Raw genomic sequence first — 18,500 nt, forward strand, 5'->3', positions numbered from 1 at the left:
TGTGGCTGAGCAGACAGAAATCCTACAAGGTGGAGGGGGGGGGGGGGGGGGTCATGGTGACTTTAATGTCACTTTACGGGCGTGCTCTCAGAACGGAACCCGTTTGTAAATAGGGGACTTACTGTATGTAATGGATTCGTGGTCTTGCCTGATTGCTACACCGGTCCCCGCAGCCTCTTCTCCCCTTGGTTCCGGCTGTCTAAGGATCTGTGACTTCACGTCCATTGATTTGCTTTGGATATGAGGATGCCGAGGGACATTCCACAGCTGGAGTAGTCTCCTCCGCAAGGCCAAGGATCTGGAGAGTATATCTTCTTTATTTTAGACCCTGAACAAAATAGAACACTTAAGCCTTGCAGTGCGGGGCTAGCCCCATTGGAAAGTGTTAATGTTCTTTACAAGCCTGGGGGTCTTCTTGGAGTTTGAGGTGAAGTCTGTTTCTTTGCATATCTTGGTACCATGTAGTCTGTATTGTTTTTCTGGAGTTTGATTATGTTTTGGGTTTGTGCCTGGTTACTTTTGTTGTCAGTTGTTTCCTTTCTTGTGACGATCTGTTGCTTTTCTTTTCCTTTTCCTGTTGTGTGTAACTAAATATATATGTGAAAGTGCAACAAGTATTACATATGCAGAAGCTAGTTCCTGCACTCGACCTCAGCAAAGGAAGTCCAGTGATGTTGTTGTGGATGATGGCCATGGTACAGAGTACAGATTTACCGCTGAAAATGTACTTGGCACTTATTAAAAGTATTTAGAATCTCCCTAGACGAAAATGCCATGTGCCCCCAGAATGCACACTAAACCCTTATCCTAGACAGGGGTCTGGTATGGATTCTAAAGTGGAAGTTAAAGGTTCTGCAAGCTGCAATTTATTTGCGAAGATGTAACTGTGCACATATGCAGTTTTAGAAAAATCAGTGGCCACCCAATAGCCAAAGAGAACTTGGAGAACCTGGAAGTGTGGGCAGCGGAAATGGCAGCCGGGGACAGCGCTGAGGATCGAAGATTGACCCAACAGAGCTGGAAATGTGTGCAGTTTGCTTTTACTTTAAGGGGAAGGGTTGTCCTTTCATATCAGGAGCCACTTCACATAAGAAGCCCCCCTATAAATCTGAAGCCCCTCTCACTGCAGATTCTCCTCCTTTAGCAAAAAATTTGAAGGCACCCGACTAGAGAAGAGCTGGTCTAGATCAGTTTTTCTCAACCAGGGTGCCTTCTGGCTTCCTCAGGGGTGCCTTAAAATTTTCATACAGTGTCATGCCTTTCCGTGGTTTAGATGTGCTTGTGAAGGGAGGGGGTTTTGATATTAAGGGAGCTTCTGATGTTAATGCAGCTCCTAGCTTGAGAGGGCTCTGATGTAAATGAAGGGGGCTCCTGATGTACAGGGGAGAACTCATGTAAATGAGGGAACCCCACTTTGTGTGTTTTACCAATGGGTTCCCCCTTAAAATCCATACCAGATCCCGTCTAGTATAAGGGTCTGCTATAGATTTTGGAGGTGCTATGCATCATATATATATTTATTTATTTTTTTTTACATTTGGGGTGCCTCAAGATTTGGCATACTTTTAAAGGGTGCCATGGCTAGAGAAAGGTTGGCTGGTCTGGATGGACCGCTCTTCCTTCTGTTACTTGGTGGCTCCCGATTTATAGAGTCTGGATCTATGAATTCGGAGCAGTCAGCCCTAGTAATCAGATTGTCTTTTTTATTTGGAAGGTGAAGTCAAGCTTTTCCTCCCAGTTATCTTTTCTTTGGCTTCATAAATTGCTCTTCTGGCCTGCTGGTCTCTGTCAGACAGAAGATGTACAGATAAAGTTTATGAGGACTGTTCTATCACAAAGGCAGCGTTCCCTACTGAGCGGCAGAGATAACGATTGCTTGGCAGAACACTGGGTAGGCATTCTCTCCGCTGCAGTTTCATGTGTTTTTGGTTATGTACCATTGATCTGAATAAAACCATTTTCATCTTTGTTTTCGGGTGCATGCACAATGTAATGCATTTTAATGAGCGCTCTCTTGCACATTGTACATGTTTTAGGTGTGCTAGCATGTCTTTTTAAGGTGTTACAGGTTGTGTATCTTGCTGGTTTTTAAAGCGCTGAGCAATAAAGGGAAATTATAATATTACTTTTATGAAGTCATTTCCTGTCACGGTTTTTATTTGGTTTGTGCGTTTTGATTTTTATACAAGTGCACCACAGCAGAGCAAATATGTAAAACGCGCATTCAAACAAAGTGCATTAGTAGAAATGCCCCCTAGCGCTGGGGATAGACGGGTAGATTTTTCCCGTTCAGCCCCCATGGGCTGAATAAGAGGAATCACTCGATTTTCCACATCCATGATAAAGATTGAGGCTGGAGGAATCTTCAGTGCCAGTTATTGAATTCAGATGTCCGTCACTAGGTAATCAAGGAGCCGCAAGTGCCAGCTGTCAAACTTTCAAAAATCAAAGGAGCTGGACAGAACATTTTTGGGCAAACAGCATCTAATAGGATGTAGTCACTGTTTGGCCGAACCGCCCGGCTCCTTCAGTCACAGTTTTGTTGAGCTGGGTAATGCCGACAAGATGATGTGCACCTTCGCTTGTTCCAGGAGGCAGACTCGGAGTTCTAGGAAGGAAAGGGAGATGGAGTCATCTGCCATTAGTGAAATATGTGCTGACACTGTCCTTCCTTCTGGAGGGGGGCTACTTTTATACTCCTATGGTCCCTGTGTGTGTTGTAACGTAGTCACCGCTCCAAGCTCACTCCCGGGATGGACTACAATCTCAATACAAATTGGTAAACCAAAAGTGATATTGTAATCCATCGCAGGAGTGAGCTTGGAGCGGTGACTACTTTACAACACACACAGGGACCATGGGGAACACAAGTAGCCCCCCTCCAGAAGGAAGGACAAGGACCAGACACCAATTCAGAGATGATTTGAGGATCTACAGCTGAGTGATACACGAATAAGAAACATTTTTGTTCATAGTTAAGGTACTTGAATGCATTTTTTAAATTTAAGTCCTGAGTTTAGTGTCACTTTAGGCCTCATTCACACTAGAAAAGGCCGGCGCGTACAGCTCCATGCTGCGTGCACGGCCGTATTTGGCAGCTCCTGGGAAGGACAGGTGCTACATGCGATTAGTACGCAGCCCCTGATCTTGTCTATGGGAGTACACGGCCGTAAGCCACTGTATGCTCACCCGCCCTGCACGTCCGTATGGGGGCGGGTGTATGTACTCGTACGCTGACAGGATGGATCCTGTCTGTGTCCGAGCTGGGATACACGGACCTCCACTGAGAGTGAGCCCACGGCCTCCTACGGCCACGTATTCCCATACAGAAGGACGGGGGCTGCGTATTAATCACACGCAGCGCCTGTCCTTTCCGGGAGCTGCCCAATACGACGGAGCTTACGTGCCGGCCTTTTCTCTTGTGAATGAGGCCTTAAGGTGACGTTCCTCTTTACAGCACATGTCACAAGTGTTTTCGGGTGTTTTTGCATGATGTCACAGATGCTACTATTTTTCATTGGGCCAAATGGAAAAAAAACCCTAAAGCTGATCACCTGCAAAATGCTTTTAAAAACATCCTGAATAGACCAATGCCTAGTTGTAAATGGGACCTAAATGTAACTCAAGGGGGGCACAGACAACAAACTCTTCTGGCTGCCTAGCTTTCAAGATCAGTAAGGCCCCATTCACACGGGACAATCTGACAGTTCTGCTGCGAGAACCTATAGATTTCTGTGGCAGGAATGCCAGGTGTCCCCGTTCAGATGCGGCCGCTGTACCCATCGAAGTCCATGACAGGTGACAGCGCCTGCATCTGTAAGTGCCAGCCCGCAGTAAGTGCCCAGAGCAGCATGGGACTGTGTGTAATGTCACTTTAGGTCTGATTTAGAGATCATTAGAGCATTGCCACTGAGAGCTTTATTTTTTTTAAGACAGTTAATGTTCAAATAATGTTTTCATTATGTCGTGCAAAAATGTTGCATTTAGCTCTAAATGACTGTTTGTGTGGCACATTTTCTGCTGAGCAGGCTGGAGCCTGTTGGTGACAGGACAGAACTCCTCTCCACTCCTTTGTGGGGCGTGATCAGGTGTGCTTGCATCATGAAAGCTGGCTTCACATGACGGCGGACGGCACAGTTTCACTCCTGTCATGTCACTAGCAATCACCATCGGCTTTGTGAGGAGGGAGAATCGGATTATCCCTGAGAGCGCCTTAGAAAACAATAAGGTTGTGAACTTTTTTTTTCTGAATACTAATACTTCTAAAATGTTTTAGTTTTTTTTTAAATGCAACTTTATGACTTAGACGCAAGGAAAGCACAGGTAAATGTGTTTGATGTTGAGCTGTGCTTTGCTGTAATTTTTTTTTTCTTACTTCCCTGTCCCCGATCAGTGTTGAATATATAATGTTTAGCTTTTTTTTTTTTTTTTTTTTAAAAAGAGGAAAGTCTACCTGTACTCTGTTAAATAAAAATAAATCTGTCCCAAGGAATAGAAAGCAAGCTCACAAAGGTGACTAAACCTGCTTGGGTGAACTGGCAGATATTGTGCCCCATTAACCTTGTATTTAAAGCGGACCTTTACACTCAAAAATCAAATTCTACCAATGCATTCCTCTATGTATGATGATCAATAATATAGACATGTCAGGTGTAAAATGCTGTGATTTTGAAATACACTTGCAGAGCATTCACTTCCTGCTTTGAAAGTGCAACATGAGTTCAGTTTGGCAAAGTAATACCCACTGGGATTGCCTTGTCATCAGCAGAGCATTGCTGGGAAATCTCATCTGTAATCTCACGAGATCTCAGGGAAAGGCATTTTCCTCCTCTGAGATGATGTGCACGGTCACATCTCTGGTCACATGTGCCAAAAATCCAGGAATTAATATGAGAGCTAGTAATCTGCCCTTAGTAAACATCTGCCCTTAGACACCACTGTCAGAGGACTGGGGAAGAAAAGAGAAATAAAGAATGCGAATAATAAAAAGCCGGCAATTATCTAGAAGTATGTGTTTGTTTAAACATTTCTAAAGGTATGTTTGTTGTTATTTTAAAGATATGGGTTGAGGTCCTATCCTTTTATCCTTTATAGCAGGGGTGGACAATAAATATGGAGTTCACGAGCAAGTCTGGCCAATTCAGGAGCCAGCTTTGGCACCCTGGCTCCTGGAATTGGTCCAGCCCTGATGTAAAGCCCAACTCCAGGCAGAGGGGGGGAAATAAACACCCTTCAAGTTCACCCCCTTGTCCTGACCTCCCTCACCCTGCATGGGTTAAATGCTCATTATTTCTAGGATGTAGAACAGGGGTATTTGAACTCCGGCCCTCCAGCTGTTGTGGAACTACAAATCCCATGAGGCATGGCAAGCCTGTTACAAACAGGGATGACTCCCAGAGGCATGAGGGGATTTGTAGCTTCACCACAGCTGGAAGGCCAACTTTTGGCCACCCCTGGTGTTGAGGAAGAGGCTACTACCGTACTTACCATATTCCTCGCTGCAGCAGGCTCTCTCCAATTGTGCAACCGATCTTAGAACATCTGTTCTTCGAACATTATAATAATAATGTTAGCTCCTAAATTCTGTATTTATTGGTGAGCCCCTGGGCCTTGCTCACCCACCACACCCTGAGAAATATAAAAAGTAATTGGCTGAATCAGCCAACCATCATCAATCCAAGGTTAAAGTATTACATTTGGGGGAGTTGGCCTTTTTGGGTAAATTAATTCCCACCTAAATGTCTCCTTTCAGGGCTTGTTCACACCATGTCTGCACCATGTCCAGACCAGAACAGTTTGTTCCCAGTCCAAAAATGCATCCCAATGTATCCCTCTGGTATTTCTGGGCTCTGTTCACACCAGCATAGTCAGTTCCAGTACGGAAAAAAAAAAAAATACTGTGTCATTTTCTCTGGTCTGGAATGCACTGGAACACATGAAAATGCATGCGACCGCACTGGACTGCACCTGTAAGCCCATTTTAAACTTTAAAAAAAGAAAGTAAAATTGCATTAAAAAAAGTCAACGCAATGCACCGCGTTCCAGATCTGGTCTGGAAAACGGTGTGAACCTGGCCTCAAACCAGAACACCCTGCTCTGTTCCCTATAACACTGCAATGTAATGGACAGCCTGTCACTGCAGAAGCCCTCGCTCTGGCTTTAAATAGCCGAAATGTGACCCGGCGAGCAGCAGTCATGTCACCTGTTGGGGGTTGTTTTGCAGTTATCTGCGGAGATAACGGATTGATTTTTGCAAGCGTACAATGCCGTTGTCATCCACTGTGTACCTGGCGAGGCAGGGCGCTCGCGCTAAAGGTGAATCTATAGCATGTCGGCAGATCAGGATTGAAGCACAGTGTTGGAATAGCCGGTCAGAGGGACACTTGGGGAGGGAGACATTCTAATGAGGGGAGCGAAGGGTGGCTCAGCTGGTTTACTAACATGTTTTATGGGAAGAAGATAAAAGATAATACTGAACAGCGGAAATTCACTATTTAACTCTATCTGACACCAAGAGTTTTTGTATTTCACTTTGGAATAAGTAGGAAAAGGTCCCCTGTGTACCATCTAAGAGATTTCTTCACACTCCCTGTCCTGTAGACTCAACAGGAAGTGAGGCAAAATCTCTCCAGTGATTTAGATCCTCTCTACGGATCGTTTTCAGGGACAGATGTCTCTGTTGAAGGAATTTCCCTCTCATTTTCTCTTCTGGTGACGACTCAAAAATTTGGATTTTCTCCCACTTTGAGTCCCAGTCACGGACAGTCATCACCAGGACAGATGGAGAGAGTGAATCTCTATTGCGGTTATGCAGACAGCAATAAGAACCTGACAGAAGATCGAACCGCTCACCAACTTCACTTGCTGCATGCTTGTTTCATGTCAGTCACTCATGGAAACAGTTGAAGCCTACATATTTCTTAGTACTGGTAACCTCTGAGGAAGAACTTTAGCCCAAGGATCCTACCTGGGGATCAGGTAAGTAAATTGGCTTTATTTGAGCCCCCTGAACAAAACCAGCACTTACTCCTCGCAGTGCCAGAGTAGCCCCTATGCAAGGGTATGTTTTTGGGTTTTAAGATCACGGAGTTCTTTTAAAATCATTACATGCAAATGATATGTATTCATAAATGTCCTATAAATACATGTATGTCACTGCCAGTGTAAATGAGGCCTGAGGGCCCAGTCACACCATATCCAGTGTGTTCCGGCGCGGGCTGAGTCTGGAATACACTAAATTGCCTAGATCAGGCTGCGCCGCATTCTGGGGTGGGAGGGTGTGGCAGTGCCATTAATGTCAATGGCGTGTGTCTCCCCCTCCCCCCCGCCTGCATCGGAACACAAGGTACAGGAATGCCCTGCGTTCCGGTGCAGTACGATCGGAAAAAATAGTGCATGCAGCATTTTTTACGATCGCTCTGCTCTGGAACGGAGGGCATTCCTGTACTTCGTGTTCTGGTGCAGGCGATTGCACCACGGGCGGGGAGCGTGCCTGCAGTTGCATAGGCATGAATGGCACTGCCACATCCCCTCCCGTTCCAGAATGCAGCCCGGCCTGATCAATGTGATCCAGTGCGTTCCAGGCTGAGACCGTGCCGGAACGCAGTGGATATGGTGTGACAGGGCCCTGAATGTCCTGTTCAGGGTTAGGGTCAAAGCCTATGGCATTGTTGCGGTGTGACAGGTGAAGCAGCTGACAGATTGCTGTAAGTAGTGATGCATTGCAATTGGATTTGCAGGTAAAATTGTTGGTGTTGATTGATCTGGTCTGATGTATAATCCCAACTGACCACCTCACCCAGATCCCAAAACACTGAAAACACGCAAACCATTCCACTCTGTGCACAGACAGGCCTACAAGTGCCCATTGTAACAAACAACCCAATGTGATTCATCTTTTATTGTTCCAGCTGCTCTCCGGTATAACGTGATTGGTTGTGAGAGGTGGTTAATTAGTCCATTTGGGGCTAATTTATGACAATCAAGCCTGGGGAATTATTGAAATGGGCGGGAAATGAAATGGTAATTAACCCAGGAGACCCTGTTCTGTTTTTAGCTGTGTATGAAGATCTTCACGGCACTTCATGTATATTGCACCACACGGATTCATTGGCCTTCCTCATGCGCAACATTTTTCAGGAATGTGTTATTAGTTCCTCATTTGGCCTCTATCTAATTAGCTTTGCCGAGAGAAGTATTAGGCCTCATTCAAATTGGGCGTCTTGCCCCGTACAGTGTGATTCTATGGAGTCACACGAGCTGTGCACTCTCACGCACTGCTTTCCAAAGTTCTGAGTTTTGACAGCCGCACACGGAGGGTAGTTGAGGCGACCCTGGCACACGGAGGGTTGGCAGAGGCGACCCTGGCACACGGGGGGTTGGTAAAGGCGACGCTGGCACACGCGGAGGGTTGGTGAAGGCGACGCTGGCACACGCGGAGGGTTGGTGAAGGCGACGCTGGCACACGCGGAGGGTTGGTGAAGGCGACGCTGGCACACGCGGAGGGTTGGTGAAGGCGACGCTGGCACACGCGGAGGGTTGGTGAAGGCGACGCTGGCACACGCGGAGGGTTGGTGAAGGCGACGCTGGCACACGCGGAGGGTTGGTGAAGGCGACGCTGGCACACGCGGAGGGTTGGTGAAGGCGACGCTGGCACACGCGGAGGGTTGGTGAAGGCGACGCTGGCACACGCGGAGGGTTGGTGAAGGCGACGCTGGCACACGCGGAGGGTTGGTGAAGGCGACGCTGGCACACGCGGAGGGTTGGTGAAGGCGACGCTGGCACACGCGGAGGGTTGGTGAAGGCGACGCTGGCACACGCGGAGGGTTGGTGAAGGCGACGCTGGCACACGCGGAGGGTTGGTGAAGGCGACGCTGGCACACGCGGAGGGTTGGTGAAGGCGACGCTGGCACACGCGGAGGGTTGGTGAAGGCGACGCTGGCACACGCGGAGGGTTGGTGAAGGCGACGCTGGCACACGCGGAGGGTTGGTGAAGGCGACGCTGGCACACGCGGAGGGTTGGTGAAGGCGACGCTGGCACACGCGGAGGGTTGGTGAAGGCGACGCTGGCACACGCGGAGGGTTGGTGAAGGCGACGCTGGCACACGCGGAGGGTTGGTGAAGGCGACGCTGGCACACGCGGAGGGTTGGTGAAGGCGACGCTGGCACACGCGGAGGGTTGGTGAAGGCGACGCTGGCACACGCGGAGGGTTGGTGAAGGCGACGCTGGCACACGCGGAGGGTTGGTGAAGGCGACGCTGGCACACGCGGAGGGTTGGTGAAGGCGACGCTGGCACACGCGGAGGGTTGGTGAAGGCGACGCTGGCACACGCGGAGGGTTGGTGAAGGCGACGCTGGCACACGCGGAGGGTTGGTGAAGGCGACGCTGGCACACGCGGAGGGTTGGTGAAGGCGACGCTGGCACACGCGGAGGGTTGGTGAAGGCGACGCTGGCACACGCGGAGGGTTGGTGAAGGCGACGCTGGCACACGCGGAGGGTTGGTGAAGGCGACGCTGGCACACGCGGAGGGTTGGTGAAGGCGACGCTGGCACACACAAATGAAGTATATATGAACCGAAGAACAAAAATGTAATCCAGAATCTCTGTCAGGGTTTTTTACTAAAGGGTGAAGAGTTTGGAGAAGGAAGAGAAGTGAACAATCTAAGACAACATAGCTGAGCTGGAAAGTGAGCTGAATAGTAGAATGTTTCCAGTTCAGCTATGTTGTCCTAGATTGTTCACTTCTCCTGTCTTCTCCAAACTCTTCACCCTTTTGTGAATAACCCTGTGTGACTTCCTGTGCGCTAAACTGCCAGTACTTGAACGTTTTCTAGATTGGCTCACACTGGATAACCTCCCTCTCTAGATTTTTTTTGGGGGGTACAGGGGGCATAATATAGTGTGGGTTTTCTTTATAGTTGCATTGTTTTAAATATCTTTAATAGTTTTTTTTTTTTTTTTTTTTAAAGCTGAACCCCAAGCTAACAGCTGGTCCAAATGCATATGGGTCCTGTTTTACCTGCCGAAGCATTTGTAGCACTTTCCATCCATTCTGGAGATTTACACAGCTCTGCCTGACAGAACAGCTGGGCTGGTGACCTGGCTTTTCTGTAATGCAGCTTAGCAATGAAGTTAGGTCACCTCCTTGCCCCCACCTTGAGGTTTGATGGTAAAAGGGAAGTAGTGGATTGCTGTGCTCCTGTTGTTGCTCTCTCGTCTTGCCAGCCTATCCGTGCCACTGCAGTGCACCTCATTGGCTTTGAATGCTTCCCTTTTCCCTCTTCCAGTCTGAGCTCTTCTGTACAAGGATTGTATGATGATGCCAAGACAGTGAGTCTTGTCTTTATACTAGTTTCTTTAAAAAAATACTCAGTGGCTATTGCAGTGTTTCTTTTTATATTTGCCTAGAGTTTAGGGCTGCAGCTAACGATTATTTTCATAATCGATTAGTTGGCCGATTATTAAGTTCGATTAATCGGTTAATCGGATAAAAAAAACAAAAAGGCTCCAGTGATGGACTACTAGTTTCTATTGCGATTGTAGTCCATCACAGGAGCAAGCTTGGCACGGTGGAAGTAAAAAAAAAAGTGTGGTGTGCAATATAGTACATTATACAGCGGCGCAATGCAGAATACCAGCAGCTATAGAGGAATGCAGCAATAGTACATTATACTATAATGTACTATTGCTGGGATTTGTAGTCCTCTGTAGCTGGCGTTATTCTGCATTGCACTGTATATAATGTATTATTGCTGGGATCTGATGTATTCCTCTATAGCTGGCCTTATTCTGCATTGCGCTGTATATCATTTATTATCGCTGGGATTTGTAGTCCTCTACAGTGCGCTGTATAATGATAATATGGCGAAATGCAGTATACCACCAGCTATATAGGAATACAACAAATGCCAGCAATAGTACAACATTATACAATAATGTACTATTGCTGGGATATGTAGTCCTCTGTAAATGTATTCTGCATTGCGCTGTATAATGATTATACTGTGCAATGTAGATTACCATTGACCTGTTATAGAGGAACTACAAATCCCAGAAATAATACATTGCCCAGCGCAATGGAGAATACCACCAGCTATAAAGGAACAACAAATCCCAGCAATAATACATTATACAGGCTGTTTGTTGTTCCTCTATAGCTACTAATGTTCTGCAGTGTGCCGCTTAAAAAAAAAAAACACAACAGGAAACATTAAAAAGCTCCCGGCCGATCTCGACTTACTTTGAATGACGGTGTTGTCGGCGAGCAGCGGCGTTGTTGGTTGTCGGCGGGCAGCGGCGAGTCGGTAAGCTCGCCGGGAGGAGAGGGCCAGACGCATGTCCTCAGCGTGGGCGTGGCTAAGCGGCGTCGCGTGAGCGGGTTTACCGGCGTCGATCGTCGATTTTAATTGAATAATTGCTGCAGCTCTAGTGAACAGGTGCTAGTCCTTTCCTATGTGAACAGGGAGGAAAGTGCTAACCACATGAGCAAAATGGAACATCATTCAAGTTGCACTAGTTTGTATTGAGGGCAGGCAAGGATCAGCTTATTTTAATAGTGAGCACTTTTCAATTTAGTCAGAATCTCTCAAGGAAACCTCTTATTATTGAAAAGGGAGGGGGGAGGGCTCTTTTCAATAATAAGAGGTTTCCTTGAGAGATTCTGACTAAATTGAAAAGTGCTCACTATTAAAATAAGCTGATGTCATTACATCCAGATCACTACAGTTGCATTTCTAGTGTAGTCCACTCCTGACTTACTTTTAGAAGGTGGGCCCTCAATTGTCTGCAGGCCAGCGGCGGGTGAGGGAGCTCACGGCGAGGAGGAGACCAGCGGTGGACATGGCTTTTGCGGCGACTGAGGGAGCTCACGGCTAGGAGGAGACCAGCGGCCGGCATGACTTATGCGGCGGGTGAGGCAGCTCGCGGCGGGTGAGAGAGCTCACGGCTAGGAGACCAGCAGCGTGCGCGGCTTCGGCCTGTTCGGTGGGCGTGGCTTATGCGGCGGCCTGTGCAGTGGACACGTCGGGAGCAGGGTGTGACGCGTGACGTGCGACTCAGGCCGCGTGCGGAGCCCCGAACAGGCTAAGCAATCGATAGCCGACGAATCGACGATCGAAAACGTTGCCAACGTTTTCAATCGTCGATTTTAATCGACTTAATCGATTAACTGTTGCAGCTCTACTAGAGTTTAGTTTTAGATTCCATAACTGAGCTTAAAGGGTAGCTTTACATGTACTTGGGGGTCTGTTTTAGTTGTAATCCTTATGGCTCCGGTCTTATTGTCGGTTTTATTTCAAACTAAGTCTATTTTTAACAAGATAAGTCTCATAAACTCGTTCATGTCCTCACCTAACTGTCTGCTGGCTGTCCGATTGCTCTGCACAAAAGCTCCCTTATTATAGACTATCAATAATTTGCTGCTGTTTGGGAATTTGTACGTCAGTTGGTACAATGTAGGGCTTGTTCCGACTTCCTGGCCCAGAGTTAGCGGATGGCTTTGCTTGCTTCTGTCCAAGATGGTAGAGCAGGAGCACCAAGTCCTTATTCAGTAAAAGAGGACATTGAATATACTCTTAAGGGGTTTCGGTACGCTCTTCTTCTAAGGATGTAAGCTGGCAGCAGTATGGTAACGTGGCCAAAAAAAAAGTAACACGCTCTATTACTTTGTTGGAACGCCTTTAGCTTTGATTACCGCACACATTCGCTGTGGCACCGTTTCGATAAGGTTATGCAATATCGCATTTTTCCCCATGCAGCATCCATTTTTCACCGATATCTTGTAGCGATGATGGGAGAGTCGGGCCACTGTGTTAAAGTCTAATCCAGCACGTCCCAAAGATTCTCAATGGGGTTGAGGTCTGGACTCTGTGGTGGCCATTTCATGTGTGAAAATGATGTCTCATGCTCCCTGACATTGTCATCTTGGAATATACCCAATGTGCCATCAGGGAAGAAAAAAATCAGTATATTCAGGGAGGCTGCTGACCTCATTTTTTGGAGGCATAACGTTGCTGAACCTATACAAATTATTCAATGGAAGGCTGTTAGCTATTTGATTAGCTGAATCCAGGTGTTTGTTTTTTTTTGGCACAGATCTTAAGTTATGTCTTGAAACACAATGGAAAGCTCAAAGGCCTGGGTCTTCTAATTTGAAAGGACTTTGCCTGAATGTGCAAAATGACAGTATCTTTTAGCATCTGTTGAAGCTTCCAATGGGCTAAGGAAAGGGACTCCTAGTTTAGGGAAAACCCATATTCCTTCATAGGGGTGTATGGATAAGGAGTAATACCTTAGTTCTGTCTCTGACAGGTCCCCTTCATCCATGTAACTGTTCTGCTGTAGCCTTGTCTTTAAATCAATCCCAGCCGCCTTCGCATGTTTGCCTCCTTCACTTAGTCTAGGGTCAAACGCTAGGGCTCTACCTTTCCCATCCAATCCGACCAAATGGGACTCTGGTGCATGACTTCGGCTCTTTTCAGTCTCTCAAAGTATATGTAGTAATAAGTCCACCATCTAAAAAATCCTTTTTATTCGTTCATGGAATAAGACTTAATGTCAGGTGCATCAAACATGTTGACCCTTTTCAGCCCATAAGGGCTTTAATATCCCCTTAATAGCTGTTTCAGCCCATAAGGGCTTTAACCCCTTCGTGACTGACGACGTACAGTGTACGTCGCCAGCATCGGGGCTGTTTAAACAGACTCCCGGCGACTTTTGCCGCCGGGACTCTATAATAATAATTTTTATACGCGCCTACGTATAAAAAAGACGAACGCGCTATACATGTTGGGTATCGCCTCGCACGCCGGAGTGAGAGCAATAATTCTAGGGCCAGTATTTTGGGGTATCTCTAAATTGATGACCTGTGGGGGCTTTTAAAGCGTCTTCTATTGACTTTTTGGGGTACTGCAGTTTTTCGCCGTTTCACGGACGCACGTAATTTGTAACCTATGCATGTTTGGTATCGTTTTACTCGTTGTAACCTCATCTTTCATATGTCATTTAAAAAATTGGTATTGTTGTGTTTTGGGGCATTAAATTAAATTTTTCACTAAATGTTGGGGTTTAATAAGGAGTTGCGCTAATATTGCGCAACGTAAAAATTTGCAACTACCACCATTTTATTCTATAGGGTCTTGGCATTCAGAAAATATATAATGTTGGGGGGTTTTAAGTCATTTTCAGGCCTAAAATGTGGAATATAACATGGGTGCAAAAAATGAAAAAAGGGCCTCAGTCATGAAGGGGTTAATATCCCTTTAACACCCCTGCATTGTACTTTGTGATGCTAGGGGACCGCAAGGGAGGAGAGATCAGGAGGTGAGGTAAGTAATATCTCCTTCTTGGGCCACTGCAAGGGTGTTTTGTTTTTACCTTTTGGGGCGGGGGGGTTCTTTTGCCCACAGTTGGACTTTACTATTGGTCTGAAGTCACCTTGAAGTTACTCTGGTTCATGGAATCACATGGCAAGGCTGTACATTTATCTATGATCAATTAGCTTGATCTCTTCTATAATTATTGCTGTTGTCTGTCTCTAGGAACCAGATTCTTTTTCTTCTTTTTGCCTAAAGGACATTCTTGACTTGTTATAGTATTAAAATGTCAGGAATAAGAAAAGTTGTTCTGTTTTCTTCTTCCTTCCTGATGCTTGTGACTCTGGATTTTCTGGTTCTCTGTGCAACAAGTGACTAATCCCTGCAACAGCGGGTCAAGTAACCGTAAGGGGCGTTTGAACTGTTTTATAAAACAAGAAAAACAAAAGCAACCTAAAGATGTTTAGTCAGGGTTTAATATTTGGAAAGAAAAAAAAGTATGATGTAATTGGCTGAATGCATCAGAAACATCCACATCCTGGGAGAGGTTCTTTCCGTCTGAGCCTCTGAGGGCTTGTTCGTACCATGCCCGGATCATGTCCAGACAAGAACAGGTCCAGAAAAGCATCCCAATGTACCCCTATGGTATTTCTGGGCTCTGTTCACACCAGCGCAGTCCGTTCTGGACCAGACAAAAAAAATACTGCTGGTCTGATCTCATTTTCTCTGGTCTGGAATACACTGGAAAGTATGGAAACACATGCAAACACACTGGGCCGCACCTGAAAGCCTATTTTAAGCTAAATAAGGAAAACAAAAAGCTCCAGAACGTGGCAAAATCGCTGTAAAAATGCAGCAAAATGCAATGCACCGCTTTCCAGATCTGGTCCAGAAAATGGTGTGAACCTGGCCTTCGACAAGGCAAGGATAGCATGGAGATCCTTTGGCTTGTGGAAGCTGCCTCATGCAGACCTATGAGCCAGATCCCCCCGTCTTGCAGCGCATAAGAATGCACTATGTGCTGTTGTAAAAAAAATAAAAAAATAACCATGTAAAATGAGTGGGCTGTCTTAAAGAAGAACTCCGGGCAAATGACAATCTCACCCTTGCAGTAGGGCTACCCCTGCACTGCAAGGATTAAGTGCTGCTAGATGCTGACTTTGGATCACAGGGGTATATTGGTAAATGTTATCCTTTGACCCAAAAGAGGACTAAAGCCAAAAAAAAAAGGTTTAGCTTTATTTTTCTTTTAAGCAGCAGATATAAGTCATATGTGTAAGGCTCGGTTTACACTATGGCGATCCGTGACCACGTGGCAATCATGCACAAAACCACGCGGATGTCCGCGCAGCCATAGAATCGCCCACCACCGACGATTCTGCTGGCGGGGCCATTTTTTTTCTAATGGCACCCCAGTCGCACAAGTTTCCCGCCGCAATTCTGCCCATGCAGAACACGATCACGGCTAAAAAAAAAAAAAGCTGCGCGTCATGTGTCGCAAAAAAAAGGGATATATCTTTTTTATGCGATTGCCGCACAGCTCTAACCCCATTGAAATCAATGGGGCTGTGCACGTCACAGATCGCCCAGGACTGCACCAGCCCTAAGGGTACGTTCATACCAGATGCAGTGCGTTCTGGCCGGCTCACTTTTTTGTGGGGCAGGAGGGGGCCTGGCGGGCCATTGAAGTGAATGGCACCATAGCCACGCCCTCCGGCCGCAATGCGATGGCCCGCACGGGATCAAAGGCACATTGTGCCTGCGGTCTGGTGCGGTGCGATTAAAATGCTGCAAGCACTATTTTGATCGCACCGCACCAGACCGCAGGCACAATGTGCCTTGCGATCCCGTGCGGGCCATCGCATGGCGGACAGAGTGCGTGGCTATGGTGCTATTCACTTCAGTGGCCCGCCACGCCCACAAAAAAGTGAGCCTGCCTCAATGCGAGGCAGTGCGTTCGGACCGGAACGCACTGCATCTGGTGTGAATGAGCTCTAAAAGAAAATCCATATCATTACCCTGCATGAGCAATCAGCGATGAAATAGATGAGCGTTTTATATTTTTCTACCATAGCACACTTGCTGGAGAATTTGAGGAAAACCAGACGCATCTTTTATATTGTTTCTCAGTGAATTGGATATTTATTTTAGCAGATGTGCAATTTATTTTCCTTGTGAAAGGAAGCCGAGTGTATAAAGCTGATTTTCTGTAAGCAGTAAGGACACAGCTCTGCATTATGTATGTCCGCAGGTTCTTTGCAGCACCGGGGCTTTTATTCCGGTGCAGGAACTGATTTGTGCTCGTGTCATCCATTTCATGTGTCGGGATGACATGACAACTACTCAGCGAAGCTCCTGTTTTTTTCTAGAATGCGCCAGTTTCCATGTTAAACGGTACTATATTTTATGGAACAATAAGGAAAATGAAAGAAAACCTAACAATATAAGGTACATCTCTGCAAACAATGCACGTTCCTCCCTGCTTTTCTCCACCCTTGCTGCAAGTACTGAAAAATACCTGCTGATCTTCCAGAAATGCCGTTTGCTCCTAACTTCCTGTTTGAGCTGACAACACATTGGCTGTTAATTTTAAATCCCAAGCGGCGGCAGTGGAGATTCGGGCTAATCAAATCTTAACCCTTACAGTGAGGCTACTGCCACACAAGGGTTCAGTGCTCATTTTGTCTAGGGGGCTAAAGTAACAAAGCTATACTCGCCCGAACCTTGATCTTAGGTGACTCTTAGACCAGTCCCTTCAGCTCCACTGCAAGGGTTAAGATTCTATTTGCCCGTTCTGCTGTAAATACTTCTATTGGAATTGTCATTTACACAAAGCGAAAATAATATTCTTACATCCTCTCCGCTGCACGAATGGAGACATCGGCAGTCGCACAGAATTTAGAACATTGTTGTTGATATAGGACATGAATAAATCATTAAGTGGCCCAGGGAGAGGATCAGATATCCTCCTCGTGGTACGGTTCTCCAGATAAGTGATCTATTGGAATGCAAGTTATTTGTTACTTTCTTACGGTAGATCTATCTTTCAGGTGACGGGAAGGCTCCAGATGGTAGCTGGTCAAACATATATGATCCGGACTCCATGTGTTCTTTTATATGGGAGATAATACTACAACAGGGCTAGACGAATCATAGGAGCCAGGTCAGCAATGCAGCTGGCGCCTAACTTTTAAAGGTTTTCTCTAGTTGATGTTTAAAAAAAAAACTCCTGGCTCCTGAATTCCATATGAGGGCCGGTGCACACCTAGGTGTCTCCTCCCCGCGTTGCAATTGGGCACGATTCTGCGCGGCTTGCCGCCTGGTCAGGAGTCTCCTACGTGTGCACCGATCGCGCTGTGGGTGCCATTATTTTCTAATGGCACCCCAGTCACGCCGGGCGGATCGCGTGGTTTCCCACCACGATTCCGCCTGTGCTTTTGAACACGATCGCGGCTTATCGCAACAAAAAAGGTGCTTGTATCTTTTTTTCTGCGACTGCCAAGCGGATGTCACCCCATTGAATTCAATGGGGCCACGCAGCAATCGCGGCCTGCATTGTGCAGGCCTGCGCGGTGCCGCATCGCGTGGGTCTGCACCGGCCTTAATTTGTCGACCCCCCCCCCCTGTAAAATCTTATTAGGGTGTGTTGCAATGTGGTTTACTGCGCCGCGGCCCACTGCGGTGAAAAAAGCACTGCATGTAGTAGTTTTTCAGCGCAAGCAAGACCATTTTGCAAGAGCAGCCTAACATATGTTTTGAATGGGCCCTAAATCAAGCACTTGTGCTGCAGCATGCAATTTTGTTGACAGGAAGCATGCTGGTAAGGAGAGAGCAGATGGAAAACGTTTTCAGTCTTCTGCTGCCTTTTCACTGTCCAGTCTGGGGCTGGAAAAAGGACAGCGCCATGTTCCTCAATGGTGTGGCAGAGCTGTGTAAATTAACAAAATAAGGTCCCCCTACTGCCTACTAATGACCCTGAGAGATTTTCAGTGGTGAGTGGACAGTGCTCCCTGCTTGGGAGGCTTGGCTGCTACTTCCATTCATGTAAACACACAATGGGCATCCATCATTTAATTTTCTACACCTTAGAGGGCAGAATTTGTCCTTGCTAATTGTCCTGGAGGCCTTTTGTCTTTCCGTCACTGCAACAAGAATAAGAGGGTGTGTGTGTGTGTGTGGGGGGGGGG

At 46.8% G+C, this 18,500-nt stretch overlaps 1 protein-coding gene across 1 annotated transcript in view; it reads left to right on the plus strand.

Moving 5' to 3' along the window:
- The first annotated feature begins 4,151 nt into the window (after window positions 1-4,151).
- The window catches only part of ITCH (itchy E3 ubiquitin protein ligase), a 52,164-nt gene continuing 37,815 nt past the window's right edge, over window positions 4,152-18,500 (plus strand). Inside the window, exon 1 of the mRNA XM_018556192.1 lies at window positions 4,152-4,228. The gene's annotated coding sequence lies outside the window, so the exon portion shown is untranslated. The remainder of the gene's footprint in view (window positions 4,229-18,500) is intronic.

This window comes from Nanorana parkeri, unplaced genomic scaffold (genome assembly GCF_000935625.1).
Source record: "Nanorana parkeri isolate BGI_ZX_2015 unplaced genomic scaffold, ASM93562v1 scaffold227, whole genome shotgun sequence".
Taxonomy (NCBI): Eukaryota; Metazoa; Chordata; class Amphibia; order Anura; family Dicroglossidae; genus Nanorana; species Nanorana parkeri.